This window comes from Stegostoma tigrinum, chromosome 4 (genome assembly GCF_030684315.1).
Source record: "Stegostoma tigrinum isolate sSteTig4 chromosome 4, sSteTig4.hap1, whole genome shotgun sequence".
Taxonomy (NCBI): Eukaryota; Metazoa; Chordata; class Chondrichthyes; order Orectolobiformes; family Stegostomatidae; genus Stegostoma; species Stegostoma tigrinum.
In genome coordinates, this window is record NC_081357.1 from 117099239 (window position 1) to 117113604 (window position 14366).

Genomic DNA, 14366 nt, shown 5'->3' on the forward strand with positions numbered 1-14366 from the left:
GAGTCCTGGGTGGAGGCCAGTATGTGGCGGCAACGTGGCCTGTGCTCTGAAGCCCAGTCAGCATAGATTCATGTTGGAAAAGGACATATAACTTAAGTACTTTTAAGATACTTTTTATTCCCTTTGTGAAGTTTTAAACTCTGTATTCCCATTCTAATCTATGATTTTTACTACTTCAATTCTGTGTCAACACTTAAAGTATCCATACCTAGGTACCCTGTACGTAAGGTGGTGCTGAGAGGTGACATTATTATCGTATCACTGCACTCATTTGAGTGTGTGTAAGAATGAGGCTGTTCTATTATCTGTATTTGCAATTGTGCTGGGGTGACAATTACCAGAAGTGTGGTCATAAGGGTTTGTGCCAGTATGTGAGACTGCCATTCGGGTTGTCGTCAGCTGTGCAATTTTTCAGCAGAGGATGGAGAACATTTTACAATGTCTACCCCAGGCCTGCCATTTATCGAGATGACGTGCTAATAACAGGCAAACTGTTAGCAATACTTAGTATTAAACTTGGGCTGATGAATTATTACGGCAAGTTCATACATAATCTGGCCTCCATCCTGGCCGTTTGCATCGGCTCTTTCGAGAAAAGTGCCTAATCTTGGAAGTCTTTGTGCAGCCGAGCCGTTGCTTTGAGGGAAGTGAAGAAAATCATCCTCTAAGGTGTTGGTGCACTGTGACCCCAAGCAAGATCTAGTGTTGATATGCAGTGCCTCTTCGTACGGCATTGGGCTAGTATTAGCTCATAGGTGACCGAATGGAGAGGAATGCTCAACAGTGTATTCATCCAGGACTTTGGTTAATGCAGTGCGTAAATACGCCCAGGTAGAGAAGGAAGATTTGGCGGTCATGTGTGAAATCAGGAACTTCCGTCAATACCGTTAGAAATGTAAATTTGTAATAATAATGGACTACAAACCCTTGCTCAGTCTACTTAAAGAGGACGAAGCAGTGCTGCCCATAGCTTCAGGCCAAATTCAGCAGTGGGCTCTAAAACTAAGTCTGTATAATTACAAGTTGGAACGCCATAGAGAGGTCAAATAGTAAAAGTGGATGAATTGAGCCACCTCCTGCTTGTATTTACACTGCCAGTGGTAGTGCCACTGAAACAGTCCGTAATAGTTTGAAACTTTCTGGACATACTTCCAGTCACAGCTGACAGTATCAGCATTTGGCTGCAGAAAGGATCTTGTCCTGGCAAAACTGAAACAGCTGGTGGTGATGGGGGAAACCAAAGGGCCATCACAACCAGAAATGAAACCATCTTGGAGCCAGAGAGACCAGATCGCAGCCGAGGACGGTGTATTATTATGGGGAGCAAGCGTGATCATCCCGAGCAAAGGTCACTTCCAGATACTGGCTGAGCTCCACCAGAGTCATCCCAAGGGTTTCCAAAATGGAGATGTTGGTGAGAAGTTATGTCTGGTGGCCAGGATTGGATGCGGACAAAGCTGTATTAGTGGGGCAGCACCACGACTTCCAACCAGGACAAAAATTATCACTAGCAGCTCTTCAGAATCATGGGAATGACTGGGTAAACCCTGGGCTCAGTTACATGTTGAGCCCACTGACATGGCAAACATAGTCAATGTTCTTGTTCATTGTGGACACCCAGTGAAAGTGGTTGCATAGAGTTCATTCGTCAAACATGGCGATGACAACAGGAAAACAGCACACATCCTATGCAGCGCATGGACTCCTGGATGTGTTGGTCACAGACAGCAGGCCGTTGTTTGTCAGGAGGGAATTTGGGTATTTCCTAAAGTCAAATGGTGTTGGTCATTTAAGTACAGCTCCATACCATTCATCATCCAATGATCTGGCAGAAAGAGCAGTCCAAACTTTGAAGGCAGGCCTACAGAAACACCCTACAGCATCACTAGATACTAAACTGCCCAGGCTCCTGTTTGATTATGGGAACACCATGCATACAACTACAGGGATAGCTTCAGCAGACTTGTTAATGGGGAGAAGACTCTGCACCAGGTTAAATCTGATCTTCCTGGACCCGAGGAGGGGGGAGGGTGAAATGCCATCAGGAATGCCAGTGTCAGATGGAAGAGTCCGCTGATTGAGAGAGACCACTTTAGTACAGGGGCTGAAGCTTGATGTAGGAACCATGGGAATGGCCCTACATGAGTAACAGGCATGGTCGAGTGGTCAGGTCCAGTGAATTACAAAGCTCAAGTAGGTGTGATGGTCTTGAATGAGAATGTGGACCATATGAAAGCTGCAACTTCACAAATGGTGGGGGAGCAAAACATGCTTGGCTCCTTGACTGCATTTCCAGAACCTGTGGGTTCTTCCCCCTCTTGTCAAATGTTGAAGAGAGCACTGAATCTGGCATAGATTCAGTGGGATTCACCACCTCAATGGCCTTTACTGCCTGAAAAGGTGAATGAATTTCTTCCGAGACTCTCTGGGTGCGAGAGACAAGGTATTGTGCGTTACGTGCAGTCTGTTTCAGAGGCAGAGTCAGAAGATCCTGACCCAGCACTAAACACCCCAGGAGGAGTTACTAAAATAGAACAGGCCTTCGTCCTCGGATTTGGAGGGGGAGGGATGTAGTGATAGTAACGTGTTTAGTGAGGTGCGCCTTGTAGAGTATGAGTTTCCTAGTTGGGGCTGTTAGCCTGGTCTAATCAGGGAGCCCTGGCTGACAGATATAAACAGGAGCTATTTGCCCACCTGATGTTTTTACTGCGTCTCACACCTGCACCTGCACAACAAGGGTGCTGAGGGAAGGAAGGACTGATGCTGTTTGGCAGTAGTTAAAAAAAACAGTAACCAGGGGATGTAAAATCTCCTCATTTCAGGACTCTGACTCCAAGCTGGCTGGCTACAGCCAATGTTCTGTGTGTGGGCAAATAAAGGGTGACTTGGTAGCAGGAAAGAAAATAAACAGGAGTGTTAGAGGTTCTATTCCCTCTGAGAGCTGGCTCTGAGGGAGCTGGATCAGTGTCCCAGACTTTCCACATGTAAGTGAAGGGTGACTTAGTGATGGGATACTGGCCTTTGTGGAGTTATTTCAGTGCCACATGCTGTACAGATCCATGTTTGCTGCCCTGAGTAGTTTATGTAATGTTTATAGTGAAAGAACACCTCTGCTCTCAGCCTCAGCCACAGGATTGCCTTCACTACATAAGTAAGAGGATAGCTTTGAGTAATTCTGAAATCTCTGAAGCCATGCTAAATCACGCTTGCGGCCTTTACCATCTTTGCTCCGTCCCAAACACTGGAAGAAATCTTGCTGTTGCTTTTTGTGTTTCATTACTTATTTTCTGGCTGTTTCTTTTATTGGGGCTTGGACCCATTACTGCTTCCTAATGCCAAGCATATAAACATACTTTGAGAAAGCAGTGTGTGGAATATCCTCACGATAAAACAGTCACACTTGCGTTCATGCCAAGATTATGAAAAATGCTTGTTTGTCTTCTCAACAAAACTAACAGGATCTACTTTTAATCCACTTCTTCGAGATTCAGAGTAGAAAGCAGCAAGTGGTTTTTCCAAAAAGGAAAACAGCAAGATAGCCATTGGGTCACGCTGTACGCTAAAACTCCACAAAAGATAATATTAAGCACTGCCTGTTGAATTGAGTTTAGGAGTTGGGAGGTCAGGTTGTGGCTGTACAGAACATTGTTTAGGCCACGTTTGGAATACTGTGTATAGTTCTGGTCACCTTGTTATAGGAAGCATGCTGGTAAACTTGAAAGGGTTCAGAAAAGATTTACAAGGATGGTGCCTGGATTGGAGGGTTTGTGCGATAGGGAGAGGCTGAATTGGCTGGGGCTATTTTCCAGGAGCCCAGGGACGCTGAAGGGTAACCTTATACAGGTTTACAGAATCAGGAGGGGCATCGATAGGTTAAGTGGACAGGTCTTTTCCTTGGAGTGGGGGAGTCTAAAACTAGAGGGCATAGGTTTAATGTGAAAGGGGAAGGATATAAAAGGGATTAGATTAGACTAGATTCCCTACAGTGTGGAAACAGACCCTTCAGCCCAACAAGCCCGCACTGCCCCTTGAAGCATCCCACCCAGACCCATCCCCCTATAACCCACACACCCCTGAACGCTACGGGCAATTTAGCATGGCTGATCCACCTTGCCTGCACATCTTTGGACTGTGGGAGGAAACCGGAGCACCTGGAGGAAACCCGCGCAGACACGGGGAGAGTGTGCAAACTCCACACGGACAGTCACCCGAGGCTGGATCTAGGGAGCAACTTTTTCACACAGAGGGTGGTGCACATATGGAATGAGCTGCCAGAAGAAGTGGTGGAGGCTGGTACAATTACAACATTTAGAAGGCATCTGGATGAGTATATGAATAAGAAGGGTTGAGAGGGATATGGGCCAAATGCTGGCAAATGGGACTAGATTCATTTAGGATATCGGGTCGATTCTTTTGGTCCACTCGTGTAAAACAAAACAATCCTGATAACATACTGTAACTTTGGAAAGAGATATATATGGACATCACATTAATGATCGTACACTATGCACTATTTCCTTCTGATCTCTGTGCATCTTCCACTAATTTTTTTGCAGACTACTTGCAAAAATTCAACTTTGATTTAGTTTGGTTTTGACTCATGAGTTTAAATCCCCTCCTTCCCATCCCATTTTAGTGAATGATTCCTACTTTTGATCATTAGCCTTTTAGATACCAGTGTCAAAGTGACTGTATTTCCTGTGAAACTGCTATTCTGCATTGACCGTTTGTTATCAGGAACAAAATGACCAGATCTCAAATTATGATATTATAGTGTGAAAATGCAATTTAGCACAGGCACCATTTCCTGATTCCCTTTCCCCTTTTATAGTTCACCTGACTTCCAAAAGGAGCTTGCCTTTATATCTCCCTTGGAAACACCTCAATGTATTTTCTGTAGTAATTGACAATCGAATAATATGTAGCTGAATGTGGCAGTGATTCCATTTCACAGCATCCTCCCAACTAATGTGGAGTGATGAGGAGAAATGCTGTTCGAAATAACTAGAGATTTGCCTGCTCATCTTTCAGCTGTGCCACAGTACTTTTAAAATCCCCTTCCTTGGACAAATGTACCCTCGGCTTAATATTTCATCTTAATATTACACAATTCAGCAGCAGGCTTTGGCTGTTGAGACCATGCATGCAGAAACATTGGGTTGAAGGATTTTACCTCCGACAATGCAGCTTTGTTCATTAAACGTTAGCATCAGTGTTTATGCTGATATCATGAAACAGGGCTTGAAACCACAACCTTTTTATGCCAGTGTCATCAATTGAGTCAAATCTATCCTCCAATACAAAATGATCTATAACATTGCCTTTAATGCAAACAATTGTAATTGATAAATAAATCATGGGAGGCTTTGGTGTAGTCATAATGTCACTGGATGAGTTGTCCAGAATCTCAGGTCATTGTTCAAGAGAACATCAGTTCAAGTCCTACTTTGACAGATGGAATTTGAGTTCAACAAAGCCCTGGAAACAAGAAGTAGCCTAATGCAACCACTATCAATTGTCATAAAAATCAAATTAGGACTGTGGGAGGGAACCCACGCAGACACAGGGAGAATGTACAAACTCCACAGACGGTCACCCAAGGGTGGAATTGAACCTGGGCCCCTGGGTGCGATGAGTCCAAATATGGTTCATAAGGAAGGAAATCTGTCATCCTTATGTGTTGCTCCAGACCCACGGCAATGTTAGTTACTCATAACTACCTTCTGGGCAATAAATGTTGGCCTCGCTACTGACACATACATCATGTGAACAGAGTGAAGAGAAACAGAAGCTTTGTAGGATGAAGCCTTTGGTGAGAAATGACCTCCTTACAAGAGTCTTCAGTCTGATAGAAACTCTTAGCTTAAAAAAAGATTTAATTTGATATTATTTTAGTCGTATTTGTTCTCAGTGATATCTCTAAGATCAGAAAGCATGATATTCATTGGACCAAAATTTTGGATTCTGGACTTTAAAGTCCCCATTTATCCAGAAGGGAATCATTGCATCACATTGTTTCTTGTGGAATGTGATGGAGATTTCACTGTGTGCACGTAATAATTTTTAGCTTGATTGTTGTCACTTGCATCATAGACTGGTACATTGGTGCAATTGTGTAGTGCGCAACAAAGACTTTTCTGTGGCAGATTGTGCATTTTGTTTCTTTGAACAGTTTGAAGAGTTCACCACTTTATTCTGGGCTTTAGACTACACACATCCATGGCATGCAGATGAAAAAGCCTGTAAGTCATCAAGCATGACATTTAAAACTTTATTAAAACTACCATTACTGTAGACTGATAAGTTAGAGTGGCAAATCACCATTGCTGTGGAAGGAACGTATGAATTACCTTTCAGCCTGTAGTCAGGACATGGAGAAAGTATGGTGTATTTTCTTATCTGCCTGTAACTTACATAATTCAGCAGCAGGCTTTTGGGCATTGTGACCATGCACATAGAAACATTGGGTAGAGAATTACAGTATACTTTTTCTTAGACTGGATTCAACACAGCCTTTATTGCACTGACACTAGTTTCCCATGTGGCAGGCTTTCTGTGTTCCATGGTGCATCTGATATTCAAAACTTCAGTGAGGATTTTATAGAATAAGGGATTCATAGCAAATTGTGAGGTTACTTGCAGTCAAACAACCAGGACGTTGATTTTCACATGAACTTGGAAGTAAGTTACGTCAGCTTCCTGATAACTCGTGGTTCATTTCGAGCTGATGACTGAAGGTTGAGATGTTCTCTTTCCCCCTGATCTTTCTGGGGCAAATAAGCTGTGATCCTTGATACCCATTTCGTTGGCTAGCATTTCTGTTGCAGACACATTCTAGCTGATGTGGTGAAGCCATTATCAAATAATAGCAAGAATATCATTGCTAAGTGGCTGTTCTGTTTGACTTGCCACATGTTCAGATTTAATCTTCCATTTTGTCCTCTGTGAAGCAAGGAGACGAGTTCTCTGCGAATCCTATGGTCTGTAGATTTTGGCCCATCCTCATCATTGAAATGTGTGAATTTCACAAGTGGCCGTGCTTATCCATGCTTTAATTCTCAAGGGCAATTAGGGGTGGGCAATGAATTATGGCCAGCCAGTGATGCCCGTGTCGCACATGTGAATTACAGATATTGATAAGAATTTCAGTTCTGTCTGATATTGCCAAAGTCAAAATTATTCTTAACAATGGTTGTGTCCATTTAATTGGAAAATGTAGCTTGTGATGTAGAGTCATTTTTATACATTATGGAAAGGGTGGCCTTTTGGCTCATCATGCCCCTGTTGACCATCAAACACCAGTCTATCTCATTGTTTAGCTTGTAGCCTTGCATACCATGGTGCGACAACTGATCATTTTAAAGAAGTCTTAAATAGTTCTTGCCTTTATCATCCTTTCAAGTAGTGAGTTCCAGATACTCACCACTCTCTGGGCAAAAATATTATTCTTTAAATACCCTCTAAATCTCATGCCTTTTATCCTAAATTTATGCCATCTCATTATTGATCCCTTTACTAAGGGGAAAACAGTTCTTCCTATCTACCTTATCTATTCCCCTCAATTTTGTACATCTCAATGTATCTCCTCAGCCTCTCTGCTCCAAACAACCTCAGTCTGTCTAGTCTCTCCATAGCTAAAATGCTGCGGCCCAGGTAACATCTTAGTGAATCTGCTCTGCACCCTCTTTAATGCAATCATATTTTTCACAGTGTCTTTCTGTCGATACTGGACATGACACTATTTATGACAAGAAATGTAGTAAATTTTCCAACATTACAACTGTGTCAATACTTAACAAATTTGATTGACTGTGAAATATATTGGGATATGCTGATATTGTGTCAGATACAAAATGAATGCCTTTATTTCCAGAATACCTAAGAGTTAAAACAAAAAGGCTGTACATCTGTTATTCACATCAGATGGCAATATTGAATTATTGATTCCTTTGGGTCCAACAACAACACCACTAATGTCATCCCAATTAAAAACTGTTATCCTTTTAATGAATAGTTGATATGTAGACGTTCTTGTGCAGTTCCTTTAAGAGTGGAAATTTAAACAGGATGGAGTGCCTAGTTTATAGTAGAAAAGTTCCACTTTTTATGAACTATTTTCAGCTCATGATTGGGCAGCAACAGAACATCTTATCTGCTTGGAGACAATTGCCTCCTTTTATGTTAGTTACTTCTATAGAGCAAAGTCAACAACTATCAGGGATCTAAGTTTCCCATGTTAACAGTTGTTGCAGTCAATGTTATGACCAGTGGAAACAAAAATGATTGACTACTCTAGGAAACTGCATGATTTTAGTCGAATAATATTGCATCATGACTATGCCAGCTCATTGATAGAACTATTCAATCAATTTCGCTTCTCATTCTTTCTCGGATGTCCGTGGCTCTTTTTCCCTTCAAGAATTTACCTAATTCCCTTTTCAAATCAGATATGTAACATCATTTTGTGATGCATCTTGATTCACCTCAAATCACATTCACAGCCCTTATCAACAAGGGAACAAAAGTCTTTCTTTTTATAATTTGTGTTCATATTAAACAAAAGCGCTTTGTTTACTGGGTCCTTGTATCACACATGGGTATGGACATCTGCAGTAATGTGGTGGTTTGTCAGCTAATAGTATTGTGCTTGAACTTTTAACATCTCTGTCCTCAGCATAATAGCACGCTACTTGTCATGTGTTTTGCTAATCTCCCAATTATAGAAATGACTTGGGTAATGGTTTGTTTTCTGAATGTGGCTGTATATTTTAATTGCACTGTAGTTCAAGGTTTGACATTTCTGTGCTTTTTTTAAACTAAACTACCTACAGGCCCCAAAGGAAGATTGTGCAGACATCCCCTTCGACTTAATGTTCAATTGGCTGCTAAATGTCATGCGACATTGCCTGGCAACAAGACATCCTCTTATTTTTGTCATACTATCTGAGGTGACACTACACAGTGGAAAGCCAACTCTTTACTGTGATATGCTGAGATCAGAATAAGCCATCAGAATATGGTTCCTGATGAAATTGTGCTCCGTCATATTGAAGCATTGTGCATCGTAACTGGTGATTTGGTTAACTTAAGCAACATTAATTTTTCAACATGTGAATTACTTTTCTATACTAGCTCCAGTTATAGTACCATGGTGTTACAGATCTTTACTGTCTCCTTAGTAATTGTGTTCAATCTTTAAAGTGAAAATGAAATTCCCAATGAGAGGACAAGAAAATATTTCTCCAGTCTGTTCTCAATTCCCTGTTGGTATAGAGAAGTATGCTGGGAAAAGAAGAGAAAAATCTCAGGCTCACTGACTTGCTGCTGAATAGCATTTTCGACTTGACTGACTCATCCTAAAATGTGGCCTTTGTGTTCAATACATAGGTCATGATACAAGGGTTTAAGATGTCAAAGGTGGTGAGAACTGTGAATGTGATTGCGACGGGCCTGTCAGCAATCTTTTGTCTCCACAGTCTAGTTGTTGAGGATGCTGATGAGAGACATCAAAGAAATGTCCAGACTGTGTTTTACAGCCCTTTTCTTTGACTCCTTCCTGCCTTATCCATTCCTAGGGAATGTCATTCAAAGACCTGCATTAGCTGTGATCAGGTTGGGTGATAAAACTACTGTGTAAAACAGGATTGTTCAGCCACACCTAAGATTTACCAACATCTAATCTTGCTGTCTTTAAATTTACTAGCCGGCTACCCGTAGATCCAGTTTTATTTGAAGTAAGCAGATTTGCTCCCTTACCCTTAAAGGAGTTTTGCTTCTTAATGTTGGGATTCCAACTGTACTGTCTCAAAATACAAACCTCTTTGAATTTTTTCCCCAGAAGAGAACAATGCTAGAATAGATAAACAAATATCAAAATGGAAAGATTTTAATACACATACTTTTTTAAAATTCTCTGCAACTTGAGCATCACATGATGCAAATTATGCATTACTGAAGCATTGAAGCACATTTATCATATACATTCAACAGCACATTGAAAATATCAAAGATCTTTTGGCTTTTTCCACTACAAGTACAATAGAAGCAATTTTAGCAAGCAGACTAGGAAGGTTAATTCTCAAATCTGTTAATTATTTGGGAGAATAAACATTCAGCTTTCACACAATGCAAAAAAAACCCGCTTATAATTAGGTTTATTTTTCCTTAAATCCAGTTCAGACAGCCAATTTTAACCTAATTTCTCCCTCTAGCTAAAATCTTTTGATTTTATATGCTTCTAACCTGAGATCCTGCAGGTACAAAGATTATCATTAGACTGTTGTAATTTCTGCTATGGATGGTTTTACATCACATCCTCACTCGACCATCTCACATGAAAAGACTTTGGGAATATTTTTTACTTCTGCGGAATTCCAATACAAATGTAACTCGCAGTCTTTCCACCAGCTACAGACTGTGGGATGAAAATATGCCCTTAACATCCCCTCTACCTTCAACAAGGGAGCTTAATGCCAGTTCCGAATCAATACAAACCACCTGAACAGTACACAGGTAACTATTTCCTACCTGTAGAAATGACATGGTTACTGCTGTTCTTTGCTTCCGTCATGCCACGCATCAGCAGCAAGTTTTCCTTTTGCTTTGTTCCACACTCATTATGATTAGAGGCGCAAAGTGCACAGAAGCAGTTTTATCTTCCAGAAAAGATGGAAACCCTTGTACTTCTTCAGGAAAAGAATGCCAACATTTCTGAATATACAGAAGGTTTTGAAAATACTGCTTAATTTGACTTAGCAAATGCCAGCTCAGAGATTGATGCCACATCTTTTTGACAGTTTAATTCACATGGTTGATCACTATACTCTGCGTAGAAGCTTGGATTGAGGTCAGGACTTGATGGGCTTTAGCTCCTTGGGAGGCAAATTCACCAATTAGATCAGCTAAAGATAATGAGGGCTCTGACCTCTGGGCCCAGGAAGCTGCAAAAGGCTGATGAACATGCACTAAGGGAACTTGCCAATGCAATGTGCAAATACTTAATGTGGAATAGCCCAGGTGGATCTTGTGTTGAGGCTCCACATAAAGTATGGAGACTTGTTATTCAACAACAGTGAGTAGACAGCATCTTGAAAAGGATAGTGGTGGCTAACATGATAGAATCTCTAATGGCATTTCTGGACAGCTGCCATTATAGTTTAGATGTTTACCACATCTGGAATCTGGTGCTGTCGGCAATTCCGAAGTATCACATCACTCTTGCACTCTGGCCTCATGTACAGTGGTGGAAATGATGGTGTACAGGACTGATCGTGGCTGCATGTGTGAGGATCTGCTTCTTTTTGGATGACACAATGGCATACCTCATCAGCTCCTTCGTCAGAGGATGGCAGAAACCGTGCACAACCTGCAAAGAACTGTACAACAGCTTGAACAGATCACACACAAGGATTGCCCTTATGTTAGCAATTAGGATCATCTGCTAACTTCTCAGAAACACACATGGAGTGATCGATACACCAGAATCTGATGATGCACTCGAAGAGAGACAGAGGAATGAACAGTGTTTGAAATAAGTAAGGACAATAGTGGATATTATCCCAAAAACAACCAGGGAAAATGTAATCATGGGCCAGACCAATCAGAAAACTTGTAACACAGCTGAAGCTGCTTCACCACTTGCAGGCTGTTGTGCCCACATAAATGAATAAGCTCAGTGTGCGTTTATCAGCAGCAAACATGGGAGAGAAGCGTAGTGTGATTAGAGACAGGGAGACAGTACTTGGCAGCAGTGAGCAGAGGCTGGTGGTAATGAACGGAGTGTGGCTGCAGCCTGGGGTGTACAGTATTGCAGTTAGGCTGGCCGGACCAAGTAGGGCTAGAGGCCAGAGGAAGTGGAACCCCCCAATACATGGCCTGCTGAGGCTGCCGGGAATGTGGCTCGAGGGTGGGAAGTGAGGAAGGCAGTACCAGTGTGCTGACAGCAAGGCTGGGAATGAGGAACCCACAAAGTAGAGAGAGGGGAGCAGGAAAAGGGGAAGAGTAATTGGAAAATGAGGGGGCAGATCTGTTTCTGTTTGTCTAAATACCCCATAATTCAGTACAAATACAAGCGGGTAACATTACCAATGACAACCTTTGTGATAAAAGAAATTAGTGACAATGAGAAACTGATCTTTGAGTACTGAAAAATGCTTTCAAAAACCTCAAGTTGACCTCTCAAAAAATTTTATTTTGACCACTTGCAGTGAACACATGCTTCACATTGTCAAAGTTCTGGAAAATGTATACAAAGTGTATGCAAAATTTGAAATTAGGTAACTGGTGACTGTTCATTATTGGCAAAGAATAACACAGTGGCAAGCACCAAAATATTATCCTGGCAAATTCTAAAAAAAAAATTGTTTCTACAGATATAGGGAGCCATGATGAAATTTCTGAATATAAAAATGATAAAGCGTACAATGGTTCCCTAAGATCACAAGGTCAGTAGCGCTGGAGTGCTAGAAAAGTCAAGCGGCCTGGATTTCATAGAATTGAACAGAAACAGACCCTTCAGCCCAACTTGCTCATGTTGACCAGACATCCCAATCTGACCTATTCCCATTTCCCAGCATTTGGCAGATATCACCCTAAATCCTTCCTGTCCGTATACCCATGCAGATGCCTTTTAAATGTTATAATTGTACTCATCTCCACCACTTCCTCTGGCAGCTCGTTCTAGCCGTGCACCACCCTCCGTGTGAAAATGTTATCCGTCAGATCCTTTTTCTATCTTTCCCCTCACACCTCAAACCTGTGCCCTTGAGTTTTGGTCTCCATTACCTAGGAAAACAACCTTGGTTATTCACCCTATCCAGCCTCTCATGATTTTATAAACCTTGTAATGTCAACTCTCAGCCTCTGACACACAAGGGAAGAATGTCCCAGCCTATTCAGCCTCTCCCTATAGCTCAAATCCTCCAGTCCTGGCAACATCCTTCTAAAAATCTTTTCTGCACCCTCTCAAGTCTAACAACATCCTTCCTATAAAAAGGCAACCAGAATTGTACACAGTATTCTAAAAGCAGAATCACCAACATCCCGTAGAGCTTCAATATGTTGCACGGCAGCACAGTGGCTCAGTAGTTAGCACTGCTGCCTCATGGCGCCAGGGACTGGGGTCTGACTCCAGCTTGTGTCTTTGTCGAGTTTCTCCCCATGTCTGCATGGCTTTCCTCCAGGTGCTCCACTTTCCTCACCGAGTCCAAAGCTGTGTAGTTTATGGGTTTTGACCAAGCCAAATTCCCCACAATGGGATATACACTGATAGTGGTCGATCTAGGTGGGATACTGTTTGGAGGGTCGGTGTGGACTTGATGGACTGAATGGCCTGCCTCCACACTGAAGCGGTTCAATGATGCCCTCACATCTATACTCATTGCACTGACCAATGAAGGCAAGCATGCCAAATGCTGCCTTCACCACCCTCTCCACCTGCGACTCCACTTTCAAAAAAATTATGCTCTGACACCCCTAGGTCCCTTTGTTCAGCAAAACTCTCCAGGGCCCTACCATTAACTGTATAAGCCCTGCCCTGGTTTGCCTTACCAAAATGCAACAGCTCACATTTAGCTAAATTAAACTCCATCTGTTACTCGTTGACCCATTGGTCCATCTGATCGAGGTCCAGTTGTACTATCCACTACACCACCTATCTTGGTGTCATCTGCAATCAAACCTCTTATGTTTGCATCCAAATCATTTAGGTCAACGACAAAAAGCAGTGGACCTGGCATCTATCCTTGTGGCATTCTGCTGGCCCCAGGCCCCCAGTATGAAAAGCATCCCTCTACCACCACCCTCTGTCTCCTACCCCATGTATCCAATTGACCAGTTGCCCTTGAATCCCGTGTGATCTCATTTAAATAACCAATCTACCATGTGGAATCTTGTTGAACGCTTTGCTGAAATCCATATGGACAATGCCTACCAATCTGCCTTCATATTCCCATTTGTCACATCTTCAAAAAATTCAATCACGTTAGTGAGACACGATTTCCTATGCACAAAGCCACGTTGACTGTCCCTAATCAGTCCTTGCCTTTCCAAATGTATGTAAATCCTGTCCCTTAGAAACCCTCCAACAACTTAACCACCACTGACATGAGACACAGTGGTCTGCAGTTTTCTGGCTCTTCCTTACAGCATTTTTAAAATAATGGCACCATATTAGCAATCTCCAGTCTTCTGGCACCTCACCCAGGGCTACCAGTGTTGCAAATATCTCAGCAAGGGGGCAAGCAATCTCATCCCTAGCTTGCCACAGAGTTCTGGGAAACAGCTGATCAGGCTCCACGGATGTATCTGCCTTTATGCATTTTATGACCTCCAGCACCACCTCTTCTGTAATATGAACTGTTTTCAAG

The 14366-nt window shown here is 42.2% G+C and overlaps 1 protein-coding gene across 1 annotated transcript in view; it reads left to right on the top strand.

The window, feature by feature from the left end:
* Window positions 1-14366, top strand: part of greb1 (growth regulating estrogen receptor binding 1) — a 285761-nt gene that overhangs the window by 30213 nt on the left and 241182 nt on the right. The gene's annotated exons all lie outside the window — the stretch shown is intronic.